Here is a 13,807-nt window from a genome sequence, read left to right on the forward strand (position 1 = left end):
GTTTGAGATGCTTGAGAAACGTGTCAGTGAAATATGTCATGAAGCTGATTGCAGCAAGGGACTGCTGGTTTTTTCTTTAATAAAAAAAAAACTTCATACTTTGCATAGTGTGAGCAATATTCACCAAGGCTTTAAGATAGGCCAAGTTCTAATTTTATTTTACAAGAGCAGAACTGAGGGTTGGAGAAAAGCAATGTGCCAAAAGAAACCTCCACCAAAAATGCAATAATTATTAAAACTAGTATTATTTATGCTCTTTACCTCACTTGAGTCTTCTAGGTATTCAAAGGAGCTCAGCATGGGATAATCTTTTTCACTCCTTGCCGTCAATCTATTCTTCCTTGGGGGGGTATTATGAGGTGAGTGATGTGAAAAATCATGAAGAAATGTGAGCCCTGAAAGTACTGTAAAAATTGTGACAAGTCACATTTCTTAGGCACACAAAATACAGATACAGTGGTACCTCTAGTTGCGGACATGATCCGTTCCAGGGTGCTGTTCGCACCCTGAAAAGTCTGCAACTAGAGCAGCACTTCTGCGTAAGCGTGGAGTGCAATAGAGTGCTTCTGTGCATGCGTAAAGCGTGCAGAATGCTTCTGCGCATGCGCAGCGTTCACAAGCCGAAAGGACGCAACATGAACCTAACGCAACACGAGGTATGACTGTACAGGTTTTCATTCTCTGCCTCCCAAGATACAGTGGTAACTCGACATCCGAATGACTCAACAACCGAATTTTTCAACTTACGAATGGGGGTAATGGCCGCACGCTTACAAATGTCTCGACATCCGGGAAAAAACTGTGGCGGTTTTAGATAGGGATTTTTCGACTTACAAATTTTTAGATAGGGTTGCTTCGACTTACGAATTTTTCCATTTCCAATGCATTCCTATGGGAAATCGCGTTTTCAATGGCGTTTTTTCGACTTACAAATTTTTATGAAGGTGCCTTCAGAACGGATTAAATTCGTAAGTCGAGGCACCACTGTAGTAGGCTTTTCTGTAGCTAGATTGACAATTCTAAAGATGCTTTGTGGTGTGGTCTTAAATGGAACTATTGTCAAATGCTACTCCACTCCACTTAATTTCCCCCAATATAATTTGCCAAAATGAAGTACAGTAATGATCACTGATGAATACAGCAAGCAATAGAATGGACTCCCACGGGAGGTTGTGGACTCTCCTTCCTTGGAGGTTTTTAAGCAGAGGTTGGATGGTCATCTGTCATGGATGCTTTAGCAGAGATTCCTGCATCACAAAGGGTTGGACTAGATGACCCTTGGACCCTTCCAACTCTACGATTCTATGATGGAAATCGAAGACCATGGTATTATAATGCATAGATGTATGGTGTGAATATGGCTCAAGCCTGCTGCTAACTGCCTTGAGGTTCCTATGACTTAGTTGAATTCCTGACAGTAAGAGCTGTTCAGCAGTGGAATTTGCTACCAAGGAGTGTGGTGGAGTCTCCTTCTTTGGAGGTCTTTCAGCAGAGGCTTGACAGGCATATGTCAAGAATGCTTTGATGGCGTTTCCTGCTTGGCAGGGGGTTGGCTCGGATGGCCCTTGTGGTCTCTTCCAACTCTATGATTCTATTAATCATGTTGGTGAATGATTTCTGATACTTTGAATTACCATGATTTTATTGAATTGCATTAATCATTTTGCTGAATTTATTATTTGCCTCATTTATGTGCCATCGTGTTTGCTAGTGTTGTGATAGCAATGTTTGTTGTTTTTTTAATGCTGCTGTGAATGCGGTGAGCTGCTTTGAACTTGGCATTTATTGCGGGGCACAAATATTAAATCAAATCAAATACCCAAAATTTTAATTAAAATGAAGAAATCCACCCTACTTCCACTGTGAAGTTGGGGTGGTTTTTGTTTTTTTGAAACAGACATGGACTCAGTGAGGCTCAGCAGACTTTGCCCACACAAAACTAATGTTTGGCCCAGAAATAGGAAGCTAGACGAGGCCTGCTTTCTCAAAATACAGTGCTGTGCCTCTCTTTCTCGACAAAAATAAATATCTCAGCGCATTTCTCAGTGAAATAAATAAATTGACCCATGACCCCCCCCCACCTAAGCAGCATATTTGAAATTTCATTGCCCCCTCTGATTCTTTGCTCTTCAGATTTGAGTTGTAAATTTAAAGTCACCAGGTCATCTTTGAGGTCTATAAAAGCAATTCCTCGTGCAACTTTGGTTTTGAAATATAGGTGTGTACAGGGCAATGAGAAGATTCTGGTTCTACAGGTTGACCTGTATTTTAGATAAATGTTAGTTCTCAAGTGGCTGTGGGCTGCAGAGTGCATCGTGTATATAGGACTTTAACAAAAGGTTTACCTCTACCATATATAGGACATATATAAGATGCAAGATAGGCAAGAATAAAGATGGATAAATCTTAATCTCAGGGTTGTGGGTTCGAGCCCCAGGTTGGGCAAAAGATTCCTGCATTGCAGAAAAGAACCTTGTTTCTCACCCTACGATTCTATAATTATTTGGGCTTATTTCTAACTCTACAATTTTGATTATTTGGGTTTTCTTTCTGTACACGAATTATTTGGCTGGCAAACGTCAACATAAAACATGTTCAAACTATTGCAATTGTCTGTGCTGCTTATCAAGCTGGCATAACTGTTGAATTTGCTGAAAGATAAATATTCCTGGGGCCATCCAATGCAGGATTCAGGAAAGACAAAAGAAAAGGATCTCAGGACATACATAAACTATGGCAATTGCTCCCATAAGACGTGGAGATGGCTGCCAACTTGAAAGGGTTTCAAAGAGCATAAAGACAGAACAAAAACCATGTAAATCCTATTCTCCAAAAGCAGATTTAGATGCAGAATTGGGTAAGAGTACAATGCAAAGTGCTGCTAAGATATCTACAAGAACAGAATGCAACTTTACTCTCACATTAAGTATGAATACGCAATGAAATATTTTTGAAATTTGCAACAAAATTGTATGTTACAAATTCCTCGACCACTGAAGATGGTCATATGATCTTAAAGTCAAGACACCCTTCTGGATTCTTGAGATCACATATTCTTGTACTTCAGAAATGCAATTCATAACTTTTAAAAAGCATTAAGACAAATACATGGAGAATATGGCTAGCAGCAGCTACCAGCCAAGCTGACGATGACGACAACAACAACAACAACAACAACAACAATTTATTTATTTATTTATTTATTTATTTATTTATTTATACCCCACCCACCTGGCTGGGTTTCCTGAGCCACACTGAGCTGCTTACAACATAATAATAATAATAATAATAATAATAATAATAATAATAATAGCAATAAAAGATCAAACATTTAAAACTTCCCTAAACAGGGCTGTCTTAAGATGTCTTCTAAAAGTTAGATAGTTGTTTATTTCCCTGACACTTGATGGGAGGGGGTTCCACAGGGCAAGTGCCACTACTGAGAAGGCTATCTGCCTGGTTCCTTGTAACCTCACTTCTTCTAGGGAGGGAACCAACAGAAGGCCCTTGGAGATGGACCTCAGGCTGAACGATGGTGATGGAGAGGCTCCTTCAGGTATACTGGGCCGAGGCCATTTAGGGCTTTAAAGGTCAGCACAAACACTTTGAATTGTTCTCGGAAACGTACTGGGAGCCACTGTAGGTCTTTCTGGACCGGTGTTATCTGGTCTCGGTGGCCACTCCCAGTCACCAGTCAAGCTGCCACATTCTGGATTAGTTGCAGTTTCCGGGTCACCTTTAAAGGTAGCCCCATGTAGAGCACATTGCAGTAGTTCAAGTTGGAGATAACCAGAGCATGCACCACTCTGGCAAGACAGTCTGCAGGCAGGTAAGGTCTCAGCCTGTGTACAGATGGAGCTGATAGACAGCTGCCTTGGACACAGAATTGACCTGATCCTCCATGGACAGCTGTGAGTCCAAAATTACTCCCAGGCTGCGTACCTGGTCCTTCAGGGGCACAGTGACCCCATTCAGGACCAGGGAGTCTCCCACCCCCACCCACCCCCTGTCTCACAAAAACAGTACTTCTGTCTTTTCAGGATTCAACCTCAATCCGTTAGCTATCATCCATCCTCCAACCGCCTCCAGGCACTCACACAGGACTTTCACTGTCTTCACTGGTTATGATTTGAAAGAGAGATAGAGCTGGGTATCATCCACATACTCATGAACACCCAGCCCAAACTCCCTGATGATCTCTCCCAGCGGCTTCATGTAGATGTTGAAAAGCATGGGGGACAGGATGGAATCCTGAGGCACCCCACAGTGACAGCTCTCCACTGATGGAGACAATATGGCTGTGAATGCTTGTCCCAAATTGCAAATGGGGAGAGTGCTGTCAAACTTGTGAACTTCCCAAAGGTTGACCGTTGTAAGAACAGGGTGCTGCAATAGATCAGCCTTGTCCTGCATGACTTTTCTTATGTTCAAATCCCACCCTCCTTATTTTTATGTCCCAAAGACTCTGCATTTTATCTGAGTACTTTATTTACACATGCCAATGGAGCATTTCAATTTACCCCGCATTTACATTGTGGTTTTTATTTCTGCATTGTTACCAGTTTGTTATGGACAATAGCCTCAATTTGTTTCAGAAACGAAGTTGCTTTCCTTTGGGGGGGGGCAAAAAGATGCGGTCACTCACAGCGCAAATTTCTGATCCATCTGTAAAGCAAATAAGCCAGAGGCAAGGAATCTAAAACATTCTGCTCACATGGGGTTTTCCTTGGTGAGTTAATTTCTTCCATATATAAGGAATGCAATGAAATCTTTATCTTCGGCTGAAGATGATAACAGGCCATCGTAAAGTGAGAAAATACTTCTCTTAAGTTAACATTTTAAAAGTTGCAAAACACTGTTTAAAATGTAAATGTTATAAATCAGCCCAGTTCAGCTACAAGAGCACACAGCAAACTGGATATGTGTGTTTAGGCCTGAAGCCACACCCCCTTTGAGAAGGAAGAAAAAGAAAATTAACTGTATATCCAGGCTCCTCTGAACCTTCCCAAAATGTCATTGTGACATTGACAGTTTTATTTCCATCCCTTCCAAATGATATCTAGCATTCCTTTTTCACAGCTGCTGCATACTGGATTGAAATCTCCAGGTTCTTGTTCCTGAGCAAACACTGCCAGTTCAGACTCCATGAGTGTATATGCAAAATTCATATATTTTTAAAGTCAATATACACTTGTTCCCCTTGAATTGCATTTGCCATTTTACTCCCCATTTGCTCAGTATGGAGAAATCCTTTTGCAGCTCTTCACAAACTCTTTTTGCGTAGGGCTGCCTCTGAAGACGGTTTTGAATCTTCAGCTGGTGCAGGATTCAGTGGCCAGGTTGCTCACTGGAGCAAGACGGTCTGAGCATATTACACTAATCCTGGTCCGACTGTACTGGCTACCAATGAGTTTCCAGGCGCAATTCAAAGTGCTGGTTTTGACCTATAAAGCCTTAAATAGCTCAGGACTGCAATACGTCAAGCACTGCCTTTTTCCATATGAACCTACCCGGGCCCTGAGATCACTTTCTTAGGCCCTCCTTCATGTGCCACCTCCTTGTGAGGTCCGGAGGGTGGCTACATGAGATCGGGGCCTTCTCTGCAGTGGCTCCCTGTCTGTGGCATGTTCTCCCCAAGGAAGTTCATCTGGCACCTTCATTATGCTGTTTTAGGCGCCAGGCAAAAATGTTTCTTTTTTACCAGCCCTTTGATTGATCTGTTTGACATCCTATACCCTTTTAAAACGTGGTTCGTTTCTGGAGGGGTGTTATTGGGTTGTTATTTTTAGTCTGATTATATATGTTGTGATAGTTTCTGAGACTCCAAGTAATGTTGTTGTTGTTTAGTCGTTTAGTCGTGTCCGACTCTTCGTGACCCCATGGACCAGAGCACGCCAGGCACTCCTGTCTTCCACTGCCTCCCGCAGTTTGGTCAGACTCATGTTCGTAGCTTCGAGAACACTGTCCAACCATCTCATCCTCTGTCGCCCCCTTCTCCTTGTGCCCTCCACCTTTCCCAACATCAGGGTCTTTTCCAGAGAGTCTTCTCTTCTCATGAGGTGGCCAAAGTATTGGAGCCTCAGCTTCAGGATCTGTCCTTCCAGTGAGCACTCGGGCCTGATTTCCTTCAGAATGGATAGGTTTGATCTTCTTGCAGTCCATGGGACTCTCAAGAGTCTCCTCCAGCACCATAGACTCCAAGTATAGGGTGGTATATAAACTCAGTAAATAATATTAATAACAACAAGAATTTATTACCAGCAATCTTGGCCACCTCACTGTTCACTCCTAACTCAAGATCATTTATGAACAAGTTTAAAAGCATAGGCCCCAATACTGATCCTTGAAGGACTCCATTTTCTGCATTTGTCTATTGAGAGAAGTATCTATTTGTTCCTAGTCTCTGCTTCCTGCTGCTGAACCAGTTTATGATGCACAAGAGGACCTCTCCTCTTATCCCATGACTGCTAACCTTACTTGGAGTCTGTGATGAGATACCTTGCTGAAAGTTTTTTGAAAGCCCAAGTCCACTATGTCAACCAGATCATCTCACTATACAGTCGTACCTCGGGTTACGACCACCTCGGTTTGCGAACAGTTCGGGTTACGAACTGCGCAAACCCGGAAGTGTTTTCGCTGCGCACGCGCATAAGCCACGCACGCGCGATCGCGCGATTTGCGCATGCGCAAAATGGCGGCGCCCATCGCGCTCGGTTTGCGAACTATTCGGGTTACGAACTGCGATCCGGAACGGATCGCGTTCGTAACCCGAGGTATTACTGTATATACTTGTCAACCTATATTTTCAGGTAGCGCTGGGAATGTTCCCTGCCTGAAACCCAGAAGAGCTGCTGCCAGCCAGTGTAGACAATACTGAACCAGATGGGCCAATGGTCTCGCTCCTTATGAAGCCGTTTCCTGTCCTTCTGAAAGTCATATTCCCACAGTGATTCAAATTCAACACAGCATGGTCCATTGTTCTAATCTTGCAATCCATGAAATAGTTTTTATTTGATTTTACAAATATAGAATTATAACAATACAAAATACATATCCAAATTTGGAGATTTCTCTGAATCACTTCCCACCTTCCCCTCCATGGATCCTATTGTCAACCTTTCCAACTGCATATTATTTCATAATCCATATTGTATTGCTCTCCATTTTGTCCATAATACTTGCTACATTACAAGTGCTATTGCAAACCTGCTATTGTTCTTATCTGCTTACAGTGGTCTCCCAGGTAAATTGTAATTTTTTTTCCTATTCTTTATTGAAGTTGGGAAAGATTGAGGGCACTAGGGGAAGGGGACGACAGAGGACAAGATGGTTGGACAGTGTTCTCGAAGCTACGAACATGAGTTTGACCAAACTGCGGGAGGCAGTGCAAGACAGGAGTGCCTGGCGTGCTATGGTCCATGGGGTCACGAAGAGTCGGACACGACTAAACGACTAAACAACAACAACATTGAAGTTTTGGTCTTCTGAGTTCCTGAGCTTTCCGGTCAGTTTTGCCATTTCAGCATAATCCAACATCTTAGTGTCTTCTTTCCATCTCTGGGCCCGTAACACCTGTGCAGATGTTGTTGCCTACATAAAAAGTCTTTTCTGCTCCTTTTTAATATTGGTACCTACGATTCCTAGTAAAAAAGCTTCTGGTTTTGTTTTTTCTAAAGTTATTTTAAACATTTCTGCCCAATTTCTTATATATCATTTCCCAGAACGCTTTTATCACCTTATACATCCACCACATATATTATAAGGTGCCTTCTTTTTCTTTACATTTCCAGCAGATATTTGTACTTGTCTTATACATTTTTGCTAACCTACTAGGAGTCAAATACCAGTGGTACATCATTTTCATATAATTTTCTTTCAGCATACAACATGCTGAGAATTTCAAATCAGTTTTCCATAACCCTTCCCAATCTGAAAGTTGTATATTATGCCCCGAATCGCTCATCCACTGTATCATTACAGATTTAACCTGCTCATCCTTTGTATCTAATCTTGCAATTCATGATGAATGCAAATGATTTTTATTATTTCAGCCAATCCCACATTCACTACTTTTTTGGGGGGGGGGGCCCCAAGCAGAAAAATCTGAAATGGCACCCCTTTCGTAGCCCTATTGATTTATCACAGAACTAGATTTCAACTCTTTGTCTCTTTTCACGTCGGATGCTATATGATGGAACTATGCTGAAAATTGTGGCTCCAATCACAGAAGGGGTTGGACACAGAGGTACTGACATTTCTCTATTTTAGGAGGAGTCAGGGTTTTGTTCTAATTGCCCAGGGGCTGAACGTACTGAAACAGATTTGTCTTCTTGTTCATCCACTCCAAATGCAACTCGGTCCGAGAGGAAAAGGTGGTAAGTGGAAACAGCATTCCACAAAGGTAAAAATGTTCCTCATAGTTTCAACTTGTCTGGTATTGGAAAATCTTACAAGCAGAGGTGACAGCAAAACTAACTTTACCAGGCTCATAAATAATCAGGTTATGGCGATTGCAACATGCCCTGGTCATCGCAGGAATGTTCTGGGTTACATTGATTTCCTAACAGCCATTGCAATTCGTTTCTCTAGTGAAGGGAACAATAGTCATTTTCTGTTGCTGAAACAACCCTGTAAGATGGGCCACTTTATTTGCTTTTTAAAAATCAATGGAGCTTAAATATGAGGTTGCAGTCATGGGCCATCAGGGTGACCACCTCAGGGCTGCTAACACAGTGGTGGTTGGACTTAACCCCCAGAGGCACACTCCATTGTCTTTCAAGGCAGATGGATGCCAGCCACAATGTCACTGCACGATTTAATTTGCATGCCTGTTCTTTTTAAATAACTGCTAAGGCTGTGCACTGCCCCATCACAGGGCCCGATCCATGCCCCCATAACATGCCATTCTGCCACAAACCACCCAAAGGACCACCAGAGTGTTACAGGAGGACCCACAAATGTAGGGGTTTTTTTTTGGGGGGGGAGCTACATTTGAAGTGAGGTAATACACACAGGGCCATCTAAAGTGGGAAGGTGCATTAAAGCCACTAAGCTCAGAAAAAGTTTGTTTTAATTGCACAAGAGTGCAAAAAAGGAAACTTTGTTCCACTTGTTTTCTTTTTTCTCCCCCACTTCTCTTCTAAGGGTGTTGAGAAACAGTATAAGTTTCAGCTATGAGGCCTTTCTTCTGCACCCTCATTTTTTTGATACTCCTGACTATTACAGGTATGCTGTTTTTTTCCAGTTTTTATCTTTGCAGAAATGTGCTGTTCTTTCTCTTTGTGGGAGGCAGTCCAATACATAGCTGCCAAGTCTCCCGCTTTTCACGGGAAACCCCCGTATTTAAACCCGTTTCCTGCTGTTATCCTGAATAGAGAAAAATCCCGTAAATCCCCCGGATTTCCTACCTGCCAGGGAGGCTCCTTCTGCGCATGTCTGGACATGCGCAGAACCGATTTCAGGTGCCGCTCTGCCCATGTCTGGGCACCGGAAATCAGGCAGCGCCGGCACTGGAAGTTGCTTCTACGCATGTCCAGACATGTGTAGAAGCGACTTCCAGTGCCGCGCCGCTGCTGATCCCGGATTTTACTTACTGAGAGTTGGAGGGTATGGTCCAACCCATGGATTGTTAAGTCACTCTTGGAATTTCCCAGTAGGGCTAGGAAGGGCCTCTGTCTGAAACACTGGGTTAATTAATAGAGATGGAGAAAAAATGAAGTTTGGACCACATTGCAACATGGAGCTCCCTAATTCTCACTTTCCGAATCAATGCTTGAACCAAACACATCTATCTTTTGACATTTGCAGCTTTCCAAGCAAATAATATGCATTGTTGTTGTTTAGTCGTTTAGTCGTGTACGACTCTTCGTGACCCCATGGACCAGAGCACACCAGGCACTCCTGTCTTCCACTGCCTCCCGCAGTTTGGTCAGACTCGTGTTCGTAGATTTGAGAACACTGTCCAACCATCTCGTCCTCTGTCGTCCCCTTCTTCTAGTGCCCTCAATCTTTCCCAACATCAGGGTCTTTTCCAGGGAGTCTTCTCTTCTCATGAGGTGCCAAAGTATTGGAGCCTCAGCTTCAGGATCTGTCCTTCCAGTGAGCACTCAGGGCTGATCTCCTTCAGAATGGAGAGGTTTGATCTTCTTGCAGTTCATGGGACTCTCAAGAGTCGCCTCCAGCACCAGAATTCAAAAGCATCAATTCTTTGGCGATTAGCCTTCTTTATGGTCCAGCTCTCACTTCCACATATCACTACTGGGAAAACCATAGCTTTAACTATACGGACCTTTGTCGGCAAGGTTGCTTAATATATGAATAGAAATGAATATATTGTCAAAAATATCTTAAGATATTGTAATGCTAATGCAAAACTGCATAACAGCAAGGGAAATAACTTTGCAAAATATGTATATTATATACTAGTAGTAGTACTAATACATTTAGGGATGCGAGTGGCGCTGTGCTCTAAACCACTGAGCCTCTTGGGCTTGCCAATTGAAAGGGTGGCGGTTCGAATCCCTGCCACGGAGTGAGCTCTCGTTGCTCTGTCCTAGCTCCTGCCAACTTAGGAGTTCAAAAGCATGTCAGCACGAGTAGATAAATAGGTACTGCTGCAGCAGGAAGGTAAACGGCGTTTCCATGCGCTCTGGCTTCCATCCCAGTGTTCCGTTGTGCCAGAAGCAGTTTAGTCCTGCTGGCCACATGACCCGGAAAGCTGTCTGTGGAGGCCTGAAAGTGAGATGAGTGCCACAATGCCATAGTCGCCTTTGACTGGACTTAACCGACCTGGGGTCCTTTACCTTTTTCACCTTACTAATACATTTATTTATACCCCTCCCTTCTCCCAGACAGGGACTGAAGGCTGCTTATAGATAAAATAAGAACAGCTAAAAGCACAGGGGAATGACCCAATCATAAAAAAACAATTAAACATTAATATAATCAATATTGGACTAAGAACGGTCCCCCAACCCTGGCAGAAGGTTTTATAGCTGGGCTGAAAACCCTCTGACATTTTCTTTCTTCTTTGCTTACACAGGATTATATACTAAGATTCGGAAGGCGAAGGATTGCAAAGAGGCCCACGGTAAATGCAGGCATGCAATGTGTTTGCATGATCCCTGGCAACGGATTGGGAAGTGCGACTTCAAACGTTTTTGCTGTGTCAAGTAAGCTCAAAAGCCCAAGAGGCAAGAGCATATTGGCGGTCAATGCATTTAAAAATGTGGGATTGGGGTGGGGGGAGGGGTGTGTGCTTATTTGTGAGCCTGAACTGACCCTCCCCCCTCCCCAAATTTAAAAGTTTTCCATTTTATGCAAGCTGCATTCCTGCGCAACCCCGGGAAGGGAGAGTGCAATTGTATTCGAATCCTGCTTGCGGGTTTCCCACCGCCACCTGGTTGGCTGCTGTGAGAGTCTAGATGGGTCAGTGGCCTGATTCAGCAGGCTCTTCTTCTGTTCTTATCTCTCTCCCCCCCCCACTCCCCAAAATCTGGAGATTAGTGTGTGACTGAGGATGGTCTTGGCTGCCACCTATGAAACATTTATGATGGAGTGATTAAAACCAACTGAAAGTGTTGGGAAGACCACCTCTTCATTGCTGATCTGAGCAATACTTCCCATTAGGGGCGGCCGAGTCCTTTTTGGACCCGATCATATTTTGGGGGTAGGGGCTGCCCCTCCCAATGTCCCATAAGGGTGGAGGTGAAGCTCAAAGCCCAGTGTGGTGTGGCTGCAGTGGCTGGCTCCTCCTCTCCTCCTCCTCCTGCCATGGAGGGGGGCAGGAGGGTTGAAGCACCCTCCTAATGCTGGCAGCACCAGGAAGACATGGAGGAGGAGCCACGAGTCATAGAAGCTGCACTGCTGCTGAATTGTCTCTGCCCCCTGCTCCTCCCAACGTCCTGACATCATGCCCTAGACACCAGGATGTCGTGCACATTTGATGTCATGTGACGTTGTTCCTCCTAAACGCCCTCGCAATCTGGCACCTCTGCTTTGCAGATATTGGTGGGAGGCAGGGAGGGAAGGAAATTGACTAGTCAGGAGAAATGACACTGAGGACTTTAAATTAAGTACGATAGGGTTCGTTGAGTAGGTGGTGAGCTGGCAGCAGTGGATGTGTTGAGCTATTTTAGGTTCGCCCTGACTGTTGGCTTTTCAGAAATGCTGAGCAGAAGACCACATCTGGCTGAGTCTCCCCAAGAGGTCCAATAATGGAGCCGTAGTTCTGACTGCTGGATCAATGTGTTGATGGGAGCGATTACTAGAGTTACCACATCTGGAACGCCATTATGATTTTATAGGGTTGAATCCAATGTTACCCAATGCTCAGATTAGACCCCTTGAAAATAGCAGAAGTTGCTCTTTTCTATTGACTCTTCTGAACCTTCCAACATTCAATTTCATTGGATAGACCTGAATTCCAGTATTAGGAGGAAGTAGATGTCTCTCCATTTACTTTCTCCACACTATGCATAAAACTCTTGATTATTCCAAACCCCTTAGTTGCATATTCTCTAAACTGAAATTTGGGTTGCCCTTTTCATGCTGCATGCATGAACACTTTCATATGGGAGGGAGGAATAAACGAATGATGAAGACATGTTACGCTGTAGTAATCTGTCCATGCCCAAACTGTTTAATCCTGGAGGAGTCGTGTTCTTATACCTGGTCAAGTAATTTCTGTGGAAAGACAGTAGTTATATACATCTGGTAATCTTCCGGGATCCATGCTCTTAATATCCTCTCAGCCACCTTCCATGTGGGGATGCCTCAGCACAGTAAACCTTGGGTTGATGGTAACAAAATTGTTTGTTTTTTCAAAACAGTGAACTCTCACAGTCTCTCTTGTCTTTGTTAGGAGAAAAACCAAGTAGCCTCCTGAATGATAACCTGCCGTGGATCCTGTCTCTTCCTTGAAATGTTTACGATTTGCTTAAGCACTCTGGCCTCTGAGCAAATGTTGGCAGTGAGAGAAGATGCAGAAATCAATGGTCAAGGAATGCTTTCACTGTCTATCGTCTAAAATAAAGCTGTTGTGCAATTTGTGTGTGTCTAAATGGTGTTCATGCTTTAATGTCCCAAGTCTGGGTGAAGGAAGCTTGTCTTAGTCCCTCTTGCATCTTTATGGGAATCGTTTTATTTTTACTTGGGTTGTAAATTGCTTCTGGACTTGGCAGAGGGGAGTTAGGAAGCTGCCTTAGACTCTCATTCTTCCTGGCCACAGGGGAGCTGTCATGCAGTAAAAATTGCAGTGGGTCAAGAGCAATTACTTTTTACCCAATATCTCCAATATATGTTGTCTGCAGAGCACTGAAGAGATCTGGGTTTTGTTGCACGTGATTATTATTTTTTAACTTAACGGCTTAATTTAAGTTTTTAGAAAAATTCTGCAAGGCGCTGCTTTAGCATAATGAACTCAGAACTTCAGAGCTCCTTGGATACAAGTTTAGACAGCCTCATGTCGTTTAGCCTATTAGAAGTCTACCTCGGAGGGGAGGACACAAATAAACACTTGTGGGAATACACACGTTAACTATTGTACTAAATTTTACTGTGAACCTGACATGTACTGAAATATTTTCACCGAAGATTGGCTGCAAGGGGGGGGGGGCGAAGTTGATGTCTAATGTGATATATTGCTTGTTACAGGTGGGTAGCCGTGTTGGTCTGACGCAGTCGAAACAAATAATAATAATAATAATAATAATAATAATAATAATAATAATAATAATAAATCCTTCCAGTAGCACCTTAGAGACTAACTAAGTTTGTCATAGGTAAGAAAGCTCATTAACCTCATAGG

The 13,807-nt window shown here is 43.3% G+C and overlaps 1 long non-coding RNA gene across 1 annotated transcript; it reads left to right on the forward strand.

The window, feature by feature from the left end:
- The first annotated feature begins 9,144 nt into the window (after positions 1–9,144).
- LOC148686423 (uncharacterized) lies at positions 9,145–13,061 on the forward strand. The gene is made up of 3 exons (XR_015949400.1): positions 9,145–9,225; positions 11,042–11,171; positions 12,863–13,061. It is a non-coding gene; the product is annotated as an uncharacterized LOC148686423 (long non-coding RNA).
- The last annotated feature ends 746 nt before the right edge of the window (positions 13,062–13,807 follow it).

Source organism: Zootoca vivipara, chromosome 3, assembly GCF_965207765.1.
Source record: "Zootoca vivipara chromosome 3, rZooViv2.hap1.1, whole genome shotgun sequence".
NCBI lineage: Eukaryota > Metazoa > Chordata > Lepidosauria > Squamata > Lacertidae > Zootoca > Zootoca vivipara.